The sequence below is a fragment of the Emydura macquarii genome, unplaced genomic scaffold (genome assembly GCF_026122565.2).
Source record: "Emydura macquarii macquarii isolate MOO-44397 ecotype Brisbane River unplaced genomic scaffold, CSIRO-AGI_Emac_v2 contig_1551, whole genome shotgun sequence".
Lineage (NCBI taxonomy): Eukaryota > Metazoa > Chordata > Testudines > Chelidae > Emydura > Emydura macquarii.
The window spans coordinates 20,211,425-20,230,307 of NW_027131688.1; positions in this window are offsets into that span (position 1 = coordinate 20,211,425).

Below are 18,883 nucleotides of genomic sequence, written 5' to 3' on the forward strand. Positions count from 1 at the left end.
TAGCAGAAAGATATTTTCCAGGAATTAAGGGTCTTAAATTGCTCTAGCCCCTTCTCAGCGTAAACAAGCAGAGAGATGTGCAATGCCCAGTCTGTTTGGCCTGTCAAACCATTTTTGTTGCTGTTGCAACTTCAGCAACAGGAGGTAAGTGCTTAGGCACTTTTGAAAATCTCACATCTCTACATCTCACCTATCTACATCTTCAGGTGCCTAACGTTTTAAAAAATCTGGTCCTTTAAAAGTCTGTGCCTGAGTCTCCATGTGAATTGTATCACAGACACAAGGACTGACTGAAATTACAAGAGGAAGTGGCATGAAAAACAGAAAACTCATTTGCAAACCTCATGAGGCTTATTCACAGGTCTCAGGGTCACTCAAACACAAACATAAAGGGACAGAGGAAGGCACTGGGAAATGCTCTGACATTAATCCCAAAACAGTGACATTTCAAAATAGACCAACTCATTTTGGTATCCCATTTTGATCGCTGTCACAGCCAACATTGTACGACTTTTACATGCTGTACAAATCGGACATCAGTCACTTCAGCTGTCATCGAAATGCTGGCAGCTCTATAACAGCCCATAGCAACATTACGCAGCCATGCAGGGGAGTAAGCGAAGAAGAATACTGGATCCAATTTATGCTGCAGGGAAAATTTTAGGTTGGCCAAATGTAATTAATCACTTAGAATATGGCTGAACAGCCGGGCTAACGATCCAGCTCTTATACAAAATGCCATGAGAACTTTAATGATAAGAGATCAGGTCTTAAAATCAAAATCCTCCTGGAGATGGGCCTCAAACATCACAGTGTTGTAGCTATTCAAATACTGGGGAAGGGAGAGACTATTCCATTCAGCCACCTGAGAACTACCTATCTCAGCACATTTGAAAAGGAAGGATGATCTGGTGGTTAAGGCACTAACCTAGGACCTGGGTAGACCTGGGTTCAGGTCTCTGTTCTACTGCAGACCCTCTGTGTGATCTTGGACAAGTCACGTAGGACACTGCGATTAAACACCAGCAGCTGGTTTGGGTCAGCTGACTTGGGCTTGTAGAGCTGTTTAATTGCGGTGTGGACGTTCAGGCTCAGACTGAAGCCCGGGCTCTGAGACCCCCTCCCAGAGACTGGGCTTCAGCCTGAGCCTGAACGTCTACACTGCCATTAAACAGCCCCACAAGCCTGAGTCAGCTGACACAGGCCAGCTGCGGGTGTTTAACCGCAGTGTAGACGTACCTGCAGTCTCTCTGTGCCTAGTTCTTCATCTGTACAATTCTAGCGCTGCTTTACTTCAGCCTGCGGCGTGTGGTAATAGGTACATTAGAGATGCTGAAGTGCTCTGTACTGTGACAAAAGGGCCATCTACAGAGAGAGTTGGTTTGGAAAAGTTGAAAAAAGCCAAACACATCATGTAAAGCTCTTTTGTCAGAAGAAGCGGATAACATACATAATGGGCCCAATTCCACTGTTTGGTCCCCTCTGCACTACAAGACTGAATTGTGTTTCAACAGCAACAGGGCTACCATGGTGTTTATAGTCCCTCAATATATGGGATTGTATATTGTTGCAGGATTTCTGCGCCCAGTCTTGCACAGACTTATGTATGTGCTTAATTCTACCCCAGGGAATAGTCCTGTTGAAGTCAAAGGATGCATGCAAGTTATAGGATAAGTATCAAATTAAAGAATTAAAATTAGCTTAAGTTTGGTTAAGGAAATATGTATGTGTTGTAACAAAAGGCCCTGACTAGCAAGTAGAAAGATAGCCTTGAAAATAATCATAGAATCGTAGGAGTGGAAGGGACCTCAAGCGGTCATCTAGTCCAGTCCCCTGGACTTACGGCAGGACTAAGTATTATCTAGACCATCCCTGGCAGGTGTTTGTCTAACATGCTCTTAAAAATCTCCAATGATGGACATTCCACAACCTCCCTAGGCAATTTAGTCCAGTGCTTAACTACTAATGGGTTATAAGGCCAAAAGGAATGAAGTAAGTCTGGTTCAAAGAATAATTAATGAGATAAGGGGAAGTTTCTAAAACAAAGGCCTCTGACTGATGGGGGTGACTGCAGGTGGCTTTACATGAAACAAAGAGAACCTGTCTTAAAATGAGCCAACACAGCCCTTCCCCATCCTACAAAGCCATGTTATTGCTTATGTGAACCCGGGTTCAATGAAAAAACTGTTGGCCAGCAGGAAGGAAGGGGAAGAAATAAGGAGGAAAGTAGCTTGCAAATCTTGTCTCAATGAAGATGGGAAATAAGAGTGAAGTGTCTCAGGTTGGTTGTTAGCTGAAGTCAGTAATTGGCAGTGACATTGCTTGCTTGTTAAAGGGTATAAAAAAGTCAGATGTTAAAGGAGTTCATTGCCAATACCTCCTGACCACCTTGAAGCTGACCAATATAGGTCTGTGTACCCTTGGGTTTATGGTATCTTGTTTGTAGGTATCTTGATCAAATGCTTATAAATATTTTGTTACTGTTTGGATGCAGTAAATTTCCTATTAGTTAGGCTTTTTAGGCATGTTTAGAGCAATTGTATAAATACTATTTGGCCTTTGGATTTAATAAAGGAATTTATGGTTAATTTAGTGTGTGGCTTCCCATATTAATACTTTCAAATATTATTAATAATTTCAACACAAGTCCTTGCAGGACCAGGACATGTTAACTCCTCTCATGAGCTCTTGTGCTGGGTTGTGAAGGATGTTTAGGTTTCCATTTGCTGGCTGCAATTCTCCTGGCTATTGTTAGTATAATCACAGTTAATCGGTGCTGAAAGTGCCACTATTCCCTGGTAATGAGCTAGAAAGCAAATAAAACGCATGTGCAGAGCACTTCCACTCCGAAGGGTTTCCAAAACAAATAAAGCCCTGCGGCCTCTAATCTTTTCGCTGCACATATTCCTATAGTAGAAAGAACAAGTTGGTGCTTTGAATGCCTGCACCTAAATTCCCAGAGGTCCCCAAACTTTCATTTGCGAGGGCCACACCACTCAGTCTTGCTCTTATGATAGGCTGGACCAGCTGGGCCCATGTCATGTGGGAGGGGGTGGGGGGAAGGAATGGGAGCGGGAGTAGCCACCACAAGACTCTGCTTGGGTCCAGGAGTGTCTCCGGGCCAGGGGACTGGGCCCATGTCACGGGATGGGCCCCTTGGACTATGAGTGGGAGGATCCCCTGGCACTTTGCCAGTGAAGCAGGCTCTCTCTCTCTCTCCCCCCCTCCAACCCTCTGGCTTGTACTCCAGGCGATGAGGGCAGCTTTACTGCACACCTCTTAGGCCTTCCTTGAGCGGGTCCTGTAGGAGGTTGCTCTGCACCTGCCACTCACCCCTGGACCACCAGGTCTTTTCATTAAGCCTCTGCCCTGCAAGCCACCTACCTCCCGCTGCCACCCCTTCCACACACTCCAAGCTGGTTGTGTGATGTGCAGCCATTTCAGAACTGTGCCTAGACATCAGCTGTACATACTCGTGCGCCACACATTCCATTTCCTCACCTCGTGTCCCGCTGTAACACTAAGTGGTGGGACCTCCTTTCACCTGTTAAGGTTGAGGAACCTCATTTGACCAGTCTGTGTCTAGTGTAGCCCACCTGAAAATGCACGGTCAGGGCAGGCTGCAAAGGGGAGAATGGATTCTCCTAGACTGGTGGCTAACATTGAAGTCACAAACAGTGCTCCTGATTCCCCACGCTGGTTATCAAGAAGCCTCTAAAAGGTAATACACAGCCCTCTTTATTGCATTTCTGTCTCTGACTCCCAATTAGCAACTAGGTCCAATAAAGTGAGGAGTTATTTAAAACTCTGCTCACTGTATAAAATGTTCTCCTGATCCCTAACGGATCAGACACATTACCAGCTCAATACTGGCTTCAATCTTACCCAAAATACCATGCTGTCAGCCAATCCTTTAGTAACTAAAACTAAAGGTTTATTATAAAAGGAAAGAAACAAACAAGAGGAGAGATGTTAAATGGTCAAAGCAATCAGCTACATATATGGACTTTGAAGTCATTTGTATCAGATTCTTACCAATACTGGAGCTTGCAGGCTTGTACAGTTCCTCTGGAGTATATCCATGCCTAGATGGGTCTCAGTCCTTTGTTTCACAGCTTCATATGTAGAGTGGTTGATCCAGAGGTACAAAGTAGGAATGAAGACGAGATAGAGTTAGAGATGGTGAAGCTGCCTTTTTTGTGTCCTTTTGCCAGGTGGTCTGTTTCAAATACAAGCTCACAGCACATGTCCTGATAGGCCTCTGGCTTCCCTCCCTGGGCTCATGGTCCTGGTGACAGCTCTTGATGGGTCATCCATGTTGACTCTAATCTGCCTGGGCAATTAACCCAATAGCACAGCATGAGTTTTTGGATACAGATATATCACACATTCATAATTTACAATACAAAGGTGATAATACTTTGTGTGTGTGTGTTTATCATACTTAGCAAATTATAACCTTTCCAGTGGTACCTGACATGGCATATCATGTAAGAACCATTGCAATTTTGTCATATCGGTATTAAATAATAATATAAATGGTCACGTATTCCAGACAGCTTTACACCCCTGTGGGCCAGCCTGTATTCCATCTTGGTCCCAGGGCCCACCGGAGATATTAACTGGAAGCTCCTCTATGTAGCTGTGAGCGTGGGCGTGTACCTGGTGTGGTTCACCCCCCGTCCCTGACACCTGCCCCTTTTGTGGCATCAGGAAGACCCTGGCACACGTCTCCCTGCAGTGCGCCAGGTTGCAGCCCCTTTTCTGGCTCCTCCAGAACCTTCTTCTTAGGTTCTGGCTGCACTTTTCCCCACACCTCCTGATTTATGCACACCCTATCATAGCCCTGTGAAGTCATGAGACCTCCTTGTCAACCTTCCGGGATTGGCCAATGTGGCCTTCTATAACATCAGTAGGAGGATGTTGGACAGCATGGTGCTCTGTGACTGTGCGGCCTATTTCCATTCCTCTAGTCAATCATGTTTCCAGGCAGTTGCTCTGGGCCACATCCGCTGGCTCCCTAAACACGTTTGAGGAGCAGTGGGCACTGCCTGGAATTCTCTACTCATGTCCCCTTCCTGTCATGACCCTGTGACCCTCATGCCTGTTCCCACTTTATCATTTGTTGCCCTCCACTTTCATTTGAACCCTCGGCCTAGTAGCTCCTCCTCTTCAGTTGGGGAGGGGCCTTCAGTAAGCCCACCCACCCCCAGGTTTCAAAAGGTGCACCTGCTCAGCACTCTGTCAGATACTTCCTCATCTTATCTGACCCTCAGAATTTTCTTTCCCTATGTGGGGGGGTCTCTTTCTGTCCTTAGGGTAATCATCTAGGTCGCACAATTCATTTTCCACCCACAGAATTTACACTTAGTGGGGGGAAGAGGAGGAAGGTGCCCCCCCCCCCCACAACTCCATTTCAGTCTGCAAGTTATTGCACCATGGGCACCCTGGGGGACTGCTTTCCCTATTTTCCCCTTTGTATCTGGTGGTGGATCAAGGGCACTCCCCTTATTCCCCTGAACACTTGAACTTGGCCTCTCCTGATCCTCCAAACCATACCTGGGCATCTCCGTGGCACTGCGGTGTGGGCAGCTCCCTGGGTCCTTCGACTTCTACTAAGGAGCTCAAGTTGTCTTTCACCACCATCCCTACTTCCTTAATTCCTATCTCCTCCCCCTCAATTTCTTAGGAGACTCTCTTTTCCTCCCCTTTCACCTGAATTAGGCTTAGTTGTCTAGGGATTTCTAAATCTGCCCCCACTGGTTTGTTTCCTTCCTTCCCTTTGAGCACCACATTTCACAAGAACATAAGAATGGCCATACTGGGTCAGACCAATGGTCCATCTAGCCCAGTATCCTGTCTTCCAACAGTGGCCAATGCCAGGTGCTTCAGAGAGAGTGAGTAGAACAGATAATTCCTCTCATCTCTGCCTTTCTGTTTCTCTGCCAGGAGACCCCCTACAGTACCTTGTGTCCACAATCAGTGCCCAAAATAATGGGATGGGGTAAGCTCTCCACTACCCCTCAACTTCCACTGGTATCTCTGCCATAGGGCAGCGCTTTTTATCCCCAGAGACACATTCTAGTTTCACACTTGCCCCTGGAATCAGCCAGTGGGGTTTCATCAACTCCCTCCAGATCAGGGAGCAAGAGGTGGCCCTGTCTACCAGGCCCCTTTGGCATTTCGTGCCCACCGTTGGAATGGTGGACAATTTCTTTCCATTGTCCATCCCGCCAGTCCTCATCTAGCTGCAGAACTCAGTAAAACCATGTTCCACGTACAGGCAGTCTTTTTTCATGTATCCCTCTGCCCCCACTAGAAACATGTCATGGGTCGAGCTGTGGCCGGAGATCTTCTGGGCTCTTCCTTTCCATGCCCATGGCAGGAGTGGTTTCCTGAACTTCCTCCTTAGTTCTGGTCCTTTATAGAGTCAGCCCTCTTTCCTGAGGAGGTCCACCTCCACAAACTCCTCCTTCAATTTTACTGCTGCATGCAAAGTGACAGGTTGAGGTCATCTAATCAACACCCGTATATTCTTGGTGAGTCCCTGAAGGAACTGTTCCCACACCAGATTATCCAGTAGCTCCCCCATCATTTGGGTGTCTGGCTTCAGCCAACAGGTGGCTCAATCCATCAACTTTTGCGTGAATGTCCAGGCCTGCATTCCCCCAGTCCATCTTGTGCCTTGGAATTTTTGGTAGTATTCCTCAGAAGAGAGTCCAACTGGATCTAGCATGGCCACCTTGACCCCCTCATAGTCTCTAGCTTGCTCATTATTCAGGGCCATACAAGCCACTTGAGCTTCTCTAGTCAAGAGGGGGAAAGCTGCAGGGCCCAGGTTCCCCTGTTCCAGCCTGCACCCATAGCTATCCTCTCAAAGGTGCCCAGGAACACATCAGAGTCATCCACAGGGCCCATCTCACAGAGCCCCAAGGCCCGTGCCTAACTGCTGTTCCATCACAGGACTCACTACCTTCTGTAAAAGCTGTTACTGCACGTTGGCTTGTTCTCTTACAAAGTCCTGCAAGCCCCTCTCTTGCTTAGCCTGCAGGCAAGGAAGGCCTCCCTCTCCAAATGATGGGGCTACTGGAAGCTTTGCAGTCTTCTGCGTCTCCTCTTGCTGTTTTACCAGCCATTGTAGGGGGTGTCTATGTCCCCACACCCATTTGCCATCCAAGATCCCAGGTAAGCTCTCACATGGGGCGGGGCAGGGCAGGGCAGACCCCCTCCTACCTATTTTCTGTTCCCATGAAACTTTCTTCTGGTAAAACACCTCATACAACATATTTACAATGTTGTTGTTTTTTTTTTTTTGTTTTTTTTGTTTTTTTTTTTTAAAACCACCTATGCTACTGCTTCTTCCTACACTAGGCATGGTAGGGCCCACAACACAGCTCTCTCCTCCTTCATATGGCCTCCTTGTGCCTTTTGTACCACCTGGGCTAATGAGTTAATTACCCTTTTAAGTCCCTCCAGCCCATCCCAGTCTAGTCATTGGAAGCAGTTTCCATAATTAGATGTGCTAGTGGGCAACTAATTGGAGTTACAATGATCTGAGTGCAGACTCAGCTGTAGTTGCTCAGCACTCTGCCAGCCTGCCCCCTCCCCCCACTAGTCTGTTACCCAGAATGCTCAGATAAGCTAAGTCCCAAGCATCATCTCATCCCTTTCCTGCCTCCGTTAATGCACCAGGATTCTTGGCTGAGGTAAGAAAAGATGACTTCATAAGCCTAGACTGTTACTCCTCATGGTTCAAGCACACCGTTAACTCAGTACGAGTGTAGCACGTTAATGGCATGCTTAGTATAACCCCTAGCTACTTTCATCCCCAGAATTCTAGCCCGACATCAGGAGAGTGCAGTATGTGTGAAAGTTGTTTTGCTTTGCAGCTACAGTTTGGATTAATCTCTTGACTCTCTTTGTTTTTCGCTTTTCTTTCCATTCATTGATTGATTTGCACCTGTTGCTTAGACATTTATCTCTACCTTGGGGAGAGAATAATTGGTGCCTAGTGACTTGCACTGTGGACTCACCTGAGTTCAACCTGCTGGGAAGTACTTGGTGATGGAGAGGGCTAATGTGTGCTGAGCAGCTCCTGTCCCTGTCTCACAGACAATGTCTTGCTCTGGGGGAAAAAAATAGTCAATGCAGGTAACAGAAAAGAGCTCTGACTGGCTAGCCCTGAAAGGGCCTTTGTTTTCTGGAATGTGTGGGTGGCTGTTGGGCTAGGCTCGAGGTAGAATCCTGTTCTTCATGGCATAGGGCCCGTAATGTGTTTGAGATGAACTTGCAGATCTGTAGTTGTGGTTTCCAAGAACCATGCCATGACAACTTAATGGCAGAAAACTCCCTACTTCTGCTCGCTGCTGCAATTAAACTGACTCTATCAGCTTAAATTGCAGCTTATTGGGACTGTGCTGGTGTCTGCTACTATTTAAATAATTTGACCTCACCCTGGCCTCTGCATAGAGGACGGATGTGGTGCCCAGTCAGTATTTTGTGTATGGGGTGAGTAGTCAGATGCCTAACTGCCTGAACAGAATGCAGAAACTGGAGACAAGCACAAGCCAGAAACCTTGCATCTTCTTACCTCCAAACTGTTAGCAGATCTGATCTGACCCAGACTGGAATTTTGTGGCTCAGCTTCCCTGCACTAGTGGACAAATATGCCAAAATGCTTTTTCTGGGGACTAGGGGTGGGTTTGGTATGTATGCTCAGACATGAATTTTGCAGCTCAGGCCCATGTCTAACAGTGGTGTAGGCCACAAGCATCCTCATCCAGGTTGCTGAGCATGCCGGGTTAGACTCTTGAAAATGTGGCCCTTTCTGATCATGCAAATGAGCATCATGAAACGAAATTGGTGAGTGAGTATGCTGTGGCTTGTAAAACACTACCCTCTGATTAGGCCTTGGACTTACTACATGCTGGGTAATAACATTAGAGGACTCCACATTTCTAAAACTAAACTGACTCTTTATCAAGAAAACTATTTATAGTGATGTTGGAACTGCAGCCAGCATCCTAGCCATGGAAACATCAGACTGCCTTCCTGATGTCTCCTCCAAACTCTTCCCTCCTGCTGCAGCCTTGTTCCTCCCTCCAGATTCCATGCAGGTTGTTGCATCCAGCTTTCCTTTTAACATCTTTTGGGCCAGGATTTGCTGATTTGGGGCCAGATGTTACTAGCGCATGGCCTTTACCACCAGCCCATTGCAGCCTGCTTGCCTTCATAGTCCTTCGAGTATGCTGGTCTTCAAGCCACTTGTTTGTGTTATCACTGTTATTGTAGGGCTTGCTTCCATCCTGTTGCTGCCTTCATTCTGTCGGGTGGTGTCCTGTTGGACCTTTGTGTTGCTCATGTGCCTTATTTCAAGATAGCTGTGGCTTTTGAAGTCCTTATTTCCTCTTACAATGCTGGACAGAGCCCATGGTGACCCCCTCCTCTCTCAAACTGAGGATATTCAGGTGCTGTATTGCAATCAAATCCATGGCTTGCTCTGCCCAGCTGTGGGAGATGCTCCTGTGCGTCAGCTAATATAAACTCCAAGAGATAATCTCTCGTTTTGTGGGTTTCTTATCGACAGCATGCATTTGCCACTGGCCTCAGAATGGTTTTATTGTACGTCACCAGCACTTGGTCACGTTTCTGCAGTATAATATTGCTGTTTCAGTGTTGCTGGGATTACCCTGCAGCTGGCTCAACAACCCATCTGGGATTAAATTTGTCATTGTTCTAATAGCATAGCTGTAAATATGGCAGTTAGAAGAAGGCGGCCAGTCATTTGTAGTGTGTGTACATTAGCAGATCCTAAGACTCTCAAAGTCACCCTGCAGATATTCTCCTCTTCAGTAGAAGTCTCTACATCCTCAATCACAGCAAATACTGCTTCCCCTCTCCCCCTTTTCTTCCTGTGGTAGCTGCAGCATTGGAACATACAACGTCCACAGTTTCATTCTGTCTGGGGCCACAGTACTCCTCAAACACCTCTATCAGCTGTTCCAGAGTTTATTCCTGGCAATGGGGTCTCATTCTTGTTCTGTTTCCCCATTGAGATAATAAAAAAGCTTTACCTTCATTTCCTCATCTTTATCCCTATGTGTGGAAGGATTAGATTTTTATTGGTAAATGTCAGTAAATGCTGATAGAAATATTTTTTCCATCGATAAAAGAAATTTACAGATAGGCAAAGGAAGAAAAATGCTGCTTGAGAACTCATTAGAATTAGATGTAAAGTATTTACTTTGAATTTTTTGTGTGTGTGATGTGAAAAATTAGTTGCGGGAGAGGGTCAACAACTGAAAATTTAAAACTAAAAATTGGGGGAAATGCTTAAAAATAAACATTGATATTTTCTGTCAAAATTATTTGTTTTTTAAATAAAAATTGAATTCTGCCACCGCTCTTTATCCCCATGGTCAGTTCTGTATACAGACTCAATGCTTGCTCCTCCTGCTTCCATGCTTGTGCAAAGTATTTGTTTGGAAATCCAGCAAGCCCTGTGGTTGGAGTCCCCCCTGCACTGCTGGTTTGCTCTGTTTCCAGATGTTGCTTTGTTTGCTTGTTAATCACAGTAGGGACACCACTTGTCTGATTTTTAAACTGAATAGTCCTCTTTTTTGGGGGTGGTTTCTTCCTCGTCCATTACTGAGACAAAACTGGATGTAGTTTTGTCTGGTATCAGATGGGGGATGCCATTTTGAAGCACATGCTGCTCCGTCCCTGCACTGCTCCATCCCTGCCAGCATGTGCTTGCATGCATCATGTGTGTAAGGTCGTGCCAGCAGGGATGGAGCAGTTTTCTCTTCAAAATGATGTCCCCTACGTGGCATGATGGTGCATGTGAGTTCATGCAGGCGGGGGTGGGCCCACACCGTTCCCAGAAGTACCAGAATGTCCAGTATTCTGGGAACACATGAGTGGCCACCCTAAATCACAGTTTTCCTTGCTCTGGAGGATTTAACAATAGTGAAGCATTGCTCATTTTCTGTGGGCTACTATCACCAGTTAACATACAATGTATAACATACAAATGCAAGTCTTCACATTTGTGCACTTACAACAGAGAGTGCACATAGATTCTTATCAATCTCAACTCAAGCTCTGCTGGACGTTTACTTCATTATCAGCTTGGTGCACATTATAGTCATAGAAATGTTCAATAACATTTTTGTATGAATAGAATTAAAACGGTTTAGCCTCCATTAGCCCAAAGATACAGAGTCAAGGGAGAAGCGCTCTAGACCATTCATCAGCCCCCAGATATCCAGACAAGCTCTTCAGAGGATGAGCATCAAGAAAGATCTATCCAATTCTGTTCTTTAATACATAAATGGATTGTGAGTGTTGAATTATGTAGCCAGCAAATATCTCCAGCCTTTCTGCACGCATAGCCAGCATAACAGGGTCATGGTGGAACTGAGAAGTGGGGCTGACACATTTAATTACTTTCCCAGCCTGGCTTTCTAGCTGAAACCACCAATTTCAGCTTCTTGAGCAAGAACAAGTCTGACCTCTTCTTAACCAATTTGTTGTGGGTTTCATGCTGTATGTGCTCATTTGGAGAAGGGTTTCCTGCATAAAAGCAATCTGAGCTCCTTGGGAGATTTTAATAGGGGGATCAAATCAAACAAAATGGGAATGTACGCTTCATACATTCCACAGTATCACTTTAGCCCTTATGATATTTTAATAGATTAATAGCGGATCCTGAGTTGGGCAGTTAAATAAAGGCCCACAAAAGCCTTTTGAGCATAGCTATAAACACTGTGAACACTTTGAAGGCTGGTCTTCCTTTGATGTTTTCTCTGTTTATGTAGCCATGTTGATGAGTCCTCACTTTTTCGTACTGACTTAAACCTTTGTGTTCACTGCTAGTGCCATACAGCATTTTGCTAATTTCTAGTTTGAGCCTGTTCCCAGGGAAGCCTGGGAAAGTCACTGGGATGAGGGCAGTGCTTCCCCCATCTGAGACCTGCTGAGGGCTCGTGTAGTCCCGAGAGTAGACACTGCCATAGAGGCTCATGGTGGCTGCTAAGGTTACCTTAATTTGCTCCCCTGATGCAATGGTTCCTATTGTAGGGTTGTAGAATCACTGGGATGCAGATCCACCCTGGCCTTGTCCTTACCTGCTAACAATCCCCCCCTTCCACTTTCTGGCCCACCCTTTGAAAGCCCTCTGAACCAAGGGTTCCTTTGGAAGTGGTGCAGAGATCCCTGTGCTTTATAACTCTCTTTATGCAAGGGGTCCACAGGTCAATGATGAACTGGGCCTCATTAGAGGAATACCCCAGATGTCACCAGAGAATGAAGGAGCTAGAAAGGCAGGGAGCCATATATGAAGTTAAAGGGTTGAGAGGAAAATATTGAAAACTTTGGAAATTATTAATTAGGTCAAAAACTGTGACGTTCACACTTTAATTAGGTGTAGCCTTTGGAGATAGCTGCTCCCAGCATGCTTGGCTCCTTATGGGAAACTATATCCTATATGTGCTAGAGAATGGACTTGCTCATATGTGTATGGTCTTGATCCAAGTTGGAACATGGCAGACTGGGATCTATATTTAAATTAAGGGTAGCTTCAACCAATTCTGTTTCATGCATGCTTGGTACTGTCCTCAGACTGCTGACGAGTTGTCAGTGTAGCCCTCGGTTTGGTGAAGTTTGGATGTCTGAATATACAGCAAACAACAGCCCTGCTTGCTGGGAACTGAAATGTCAAAGCTGGGCTGGAATTCAGACCCCATAGATAGGTGCAGAAAGGGGTAGCATTAGGGGTAGGTCTCCATGTTCACTTGTTCATCTTCTACGTTTCAATTCCTTCCCTGTGGGCTTTGTAAATCTTAAAATTATGCAAGTATGAATTAGAAGAATATGCTCAAAATGCATCAGTAGCTTTAAAAAACACTTGAGACTTAACTGAGGCTGACGAGGACAGCAAGTTGTGTACTTACATTATTTGCGTTAGTTGATCACAGGATGACTGAGCCGCCAATTAAAGACAGGTGTGAAAAAAGTACGTGCAATCCTAGGATGTATCAGGTGAGGTGTTTATAAGAGATGTAGAAAAGTAAAAATACCATTCTACAAGTCACTGGTTAGACCTCCTCTGGAATACCGTGTACACGTCTGGTCACCCATGCTCAAGAAAAGGTGAATTGCATGTGGAACAAGTACAGAGAGTGACTACTAGGATGACCAGGGGAATGGAGGACCTCTCCTATGAGAGGAGACTAAAAGAGCTTGGCTTGTTTTGTCTAGCAAAATGAAGGCTGAGAGGGGATCCAACTACTTTCTATAAATAAATTGGGGTCAAACACCAGGGAGAGGGAAGAGCTATTCAAGTGCTATTCAAGCTGGCACAAATGGGTATAAACTGGCCAGGAGTAAATTTAGGCTGGAAATTAGGTTTTTAACCATCAGAGGAGTAAGGTTGTGGAACAGCTTTCCACTAAGAGTAATGGGAGGCAAACAACCTAACTAATTCTACGATGGAGCTTGATATGTTTATGAATGGGATATGACAGGGTTGCCTGTGATAGCAGGGGACTGGACTCAATGGACTCAGAAGGCTCCTTCCAGTCCTATGCCCCATGTATTACAGTCAATCCTAGAAACCCCAGACAAGGATGAGGACCCTATTGTGCTAAGCACTGTTCAGACAAATACCGAAGATGTGTGAATAGGTGGGATCATGAGAGAACTGAGTGAATGGAATCTAGCAGAAATTGGTCCCTATTAAATAGGACACTGAAGCTGCCTTTACAAAATCAGTTTTGCTCTTGCACTTGGCTGCGCTGTCAAGCTTCAATATACTCATCTGTGGGGTTTGTGAGCTGGGCTGGTGCCTGTGGGATAGGAAGTGGCAGCTCTTGCAGACTCCAGGACTAATATTTTTTCTATCAGATGGTTTATGTTATAGCATCTCCTCCCTTTCCCAGTTAATCTCCTTTCCCTCACAGGCATTCCAACATTAATGAGCACTTTGAGAGCTCAGCTGTTTTGCTCAAAGTTCACTCTTTTTACTTGTTTAAGATTGGATAACATGGCAGTCTCCAGCAGGAGTTATTCTTGTCTGAGTGCTCTGTCCTGCTTAGATATTATCAGAGCTTGTGGGTCATTTTGTCTCCTAAAGCAAACAACATATTAGGTCTCTGTTTACTGCATGTCTTGCTGTATTACATACATTGGTGCAGCAGGGGAATGGTTCAAGAGTGCACTGGGAATGTCACAGGGAAAGTATGTGGTCAGAACTACAGAACTACCAGTGAATTCTAAGAAGGGATTCAAAAAGGGAACATCTGGGGAGCCAGGGAGATACAAGGGCCAGAGTTGCTGCTATGGGTAGGCAATAGAAGCAGTTAAAAGATTCCGAGGGAACAGCAGCAAGGTAGAGAGAGGGCAAAGAGCACCAAGGAAAACTAGAGCTACTGAGCAGAGAGATTTGGCTGAAAACATCAACTACTCCCCACGCTGAAGGGGTGGCAGGTAACGGGGAAAGCATTGGAGAGCTTGCGGTGTGAGACAAAAGGGTGGGTGATATTGGAGTGCCAGAGTAGCAGCAGCGGCAGGGCTGGAGAACCACACTTCTCTGGGCCAAGAGCAGAGAAGAGTAGTTTTGTAGAGATGGATGATCAGCTAGAAAGGTCTGGGTGACGACAGAGAAGTAGAGCAAGACAGGGGAGCAAAAGAGCAGAGTAGTGACTAGTGAGAGGAGAGGCTCTGAGGGAACTGGAGAGCTTCAGAAGTCAAAGCACAGTAACCTACAGTGCCTAGGACTTACTGTAACATAGGAACGTGGAGGAGGAGCCGACAGGCTGGATCACTCACCGGAACAATGAAGAGGTCTCCAAGCTGATCAAAAAAAATGAAGGACTTTCTATTGTTACCCAATTTCTGAAGCCCAGGGAGATGGTAATACACAATCAGGAATGTTCACATTTCTACAGCTCGTCTACTTAAATAATTTAATTACACAGTCTTGAAATCAATTATCCCAGATGACGCACGTGATCAGATTGGCATTTGTATTTGTTCGAACACATTTCTACAGCGCATTCTTGTTTCCATAGCAATGTGGCTGATGAGATTCAGAGCTTTTCTTAGACTCGTGGAATCAATGCTTCACTGGGTGGCAGCGGTGGGGGGAATGGTCTTTGTTCGGAAAGCTGCAGTGCTAAATTAATCACAGAGGCGATGGATTAAGCTTCCGCCGATTTTTGACAATTTTACAGTTAGCTACACAAGATATACTTAATATTTTAAAAGCACCATACTAGGGGGTGTGGCCACGTCCTCTTTACAGACCACGTATGCAATAATCACACCAAAGCCTCAGTCTAAAGTATTAGGAGGCACCACTTTGATCAGCATTTTGCTAGTTGTCACATCTGGAATCTCTAGAATCCAGTCTGCTCCTGAAATTTTCTTCATCGCTGGTGTTTAGAGTTGTGAGGTCATGGGGTCATTTGCTCCCTGAGTTTGCGAAGTGTTTGTTTTTAATCTACATTATGTAAAGGCTAGCAGTGAGGGACACACAAATGCTGCTATAATGTCTTGTTTATCTTATGCCTGAGTGTGCAGCTAGAAGACATGAAAACTTCCTAGTACACAGTCACCAGGGCAAAAAATACTCATGCAGTAGCTGTTGGCACTAAACTGCTCCTTTGGTTGGTTGATTTGAATGAATTTACTTTATCGTGTGAGTGTTGCTAGACTGCCGGGTGGCTATTCTAGTGGATTGTGACATGTAGGCTTTGTTTATATTGCAGCCTGCATTAGTTGAACTAACAATGAGATTTTTAAACTGATCTAGTTAAAATGATGCCAAACCCTGTGTGGACATTATTAATTTGAGTGTCTGGTTTAGATTGGTTTAGTTTAACTTGATATGGAACTGAGTTAAATTAAACAGCCATAAACTAAGTTTACATCGAATTATGAGTGTCCATGTATGGCTTTGCATCATCTTAACTAGATTGGTTTCTAACTTGATTTAAAGTTAAACCGGTATACCTTTGAATACAGAAAGAATGTCAGGACACCAGGAGCCTGTGTCTAGGTATGCTCATTATCAAGATGTCCTACAGTGGCTCAAGAGCATGGGTGCCAACCTCAAGGCAGACTGTTGGGAAACAGGTCACAAACCCCCAGAGTGGCTGTGAGTTCTATACTTAGATATCACCAATCACTTATTGAGTATAAACTCCTCTGGCACTGTAACAATGTAAATGTGGAATCACGGACAATCCCATTGGGTACTCTGATTTGCCTTGCCACCCAGGTAAACTTACCTTTTTGACAAATAGTCCATTACACCAAAGATCACAGCAATATTCAGGTTATTCCCATTCCCAAAAGACCAGGCACTTACCCCAGGTCAATTTCACTTTAGATCTCACACCAAAACCAACACTTGTAGACAATCCTATAATAAACTATCGAAAGATTTATTATCAAGGAAACAAAATAAGAGTTATTTTCAAGGTTAAAGCAGGTAAACATAAATACGCAAATGAGTTCCAGTCGTAAGCTTCAAAAGGTAATAGAAGCTTCTGTAACAAGCAAGTTGTACATGTCCTTTACGGCTAAACAAGGCTAAAAATAGGGGATCTCTTGTTTTTGCCTAGAAAACCTAACCCTCAAGAATCCAAGCAGCAAAGAATCATAGAAGTGTAGGACTAGAAGGGACCTCTAGGGGTCTTCTAATCCAGTCCCATGCACTGTTACCTGACCGACTTGGATCTGATATTAGTGCGTTCAGGAATTGACACGGCACTCGTTCACTAATGACAGAAAGGCTTAAATTACTACACTTATAAAATGAGTCCCCAAACCAAAAGTCCAGTATATATTAGCTGCAAATGCAATTTTTCTCACCAATTCAGGCAAGAGGCAGTGGTTTCAATTCTTGACAACTTCTCCGGGAGCTTGGATCTGTATTCTCAGGAGAAATCTGGGCGAGGAGACAGTTCTGAGTCTGGAATGATTTCTCAATCTTGAAGGGCCTTTGCTAGTGGATTGCTTCCCTCTTTATACTCTTAAATTCAGTGTTTTTCAAAGAATTTTGGTAATTACATGGGAGAACAAAGGAAGTCTAAACAAAAACAGGGGAAAAGACCTACATGTGTCTAAAAGGGTGTTAGCCACTTGGATTTTGTTTAATCAACAATCAGCACTTGTTTGTCATAAAGTTCCACTCTTTCTTAATCAAAAGGGATTGGAGTTTGTTGAGTTGAGATTAGATTAATACTTGAGGTGACACCCATCAGAAGATAGGATCACAAGGTATCCTCCAAAGACAGGGATCATAGGAGGTGTAGATGAGTTAATTACAGAGTATAATTTCATTTGGGAGACTGGTTAGTCAAGAGGGGCCATTAATCATAGGAAAAGCAGTTACCCTGATGAAATACCAGACATACTTAAAGGAGAAAAACAGCACGTGAGATGCAATAAGAAGCAATCCCTTTTTTTAAAAAAAGGATTCCAGCCACCACCATACTTTTTCAATATGCTTTTTATTAGTAATATTTGGTAGCTTAATTTTATAAGTAGGCCCAGCCTACCTTGACTTTCATAGTCCACAGCATTCAAGGCAGGACTAAGTATTAGACCATCCCTCACAGTGTTTATCTAACCTACTCTTTAAAACCTCAAAGAACAAATATTCCACAAACTCCCTGGGCCATTTATTCCAGTGCTTAACTACCCTGACTGTTAGGAAGTTTTTCCTAATGTCCAACCTAAATCTCCCATGCTACAATTTAAGCCCATTGCTTCTTGTTCTAGCCTCTGAGAATAATTATTCTCCCGCCTCCTTGTAACACCCTTTTATGTACTTGAGAACTGTTCTCATGTTCCCCCTTAGTCTTCTCTTTTCCAGACTAAACAAACCCAGTTTTTTTCAATCTTTCCTCATAGGTTATTTTTTCTAGACCTTTTATAATTTTTATTGCTCTCCTCTGGACCTTCTCCAACCTGTCCATATCTTTCCTAAAATGTGGCACCAGAATGGGCACACTACTTCAGCCTTATCAGTGCAGAGTAGAACAGAAGAAGTACTTCTTGTGTCTTGCTTACAACACTCCTGCTTATACATCCTAGAATAATGTTCCTTTTTTTTTTTTTTTTTTGGCAACAGTGTTACATTGTTGACTCACCATCTGCTATGACCCCAGATCTCTTTCCACAATACTTCTTCCTAGGCAGTCATTTCCCATTTTGTATGTGTGCAATTGATTGTTTCTTGCTAAGTGAAGCACTTTGCATTTGTCCTTTATTGAATTTCATCCTATTTACTTAAATCCATTTCTCCAGTTTGTCCAGATCATTTTGAATTAATCCTATCCTCCAAAGCACTTGCAACCCCTCCCTGCTTGGTATTGTCCACAAACTTTATAAGTGTACTTTCCATGCTATTATCTAAACGATTTTTGAAGATATTGAACAGAACTGGACCCCGGACAGATCCCTGCAGGACCCCACTCAACGTGCCCTTCCAGCTTGACTATTACCCACTGATGATTACTCTCTGGGAACAGTTTTCCAACCAATTTATGCATCAACCTTATAGTTCCATCTAGTATTTCCCTAGTTTGTTTATGAGGTCATGCGAGATGGTATCAAAAGCCTTACTAAAGTCAAGATATACCATATCTACTGCTTCCCTCCAGCCATAAGGCTTGTTACCCTGTCAAAGAAAGCCAGTAGGTTGGTTTGACATGATTTGTTCTTGACAAATCCATGCTGACTGTTACTTATCACCTTATTATTATCACCTTCTAGGGATAAATTTCCTCTCTGTTAGGGCTTTTTATTCTTCCACCCTTTCTGCTTCGCATTGCAAATTCAGCTGTTAGGAGGAATTTGTCTCCTCTTCACA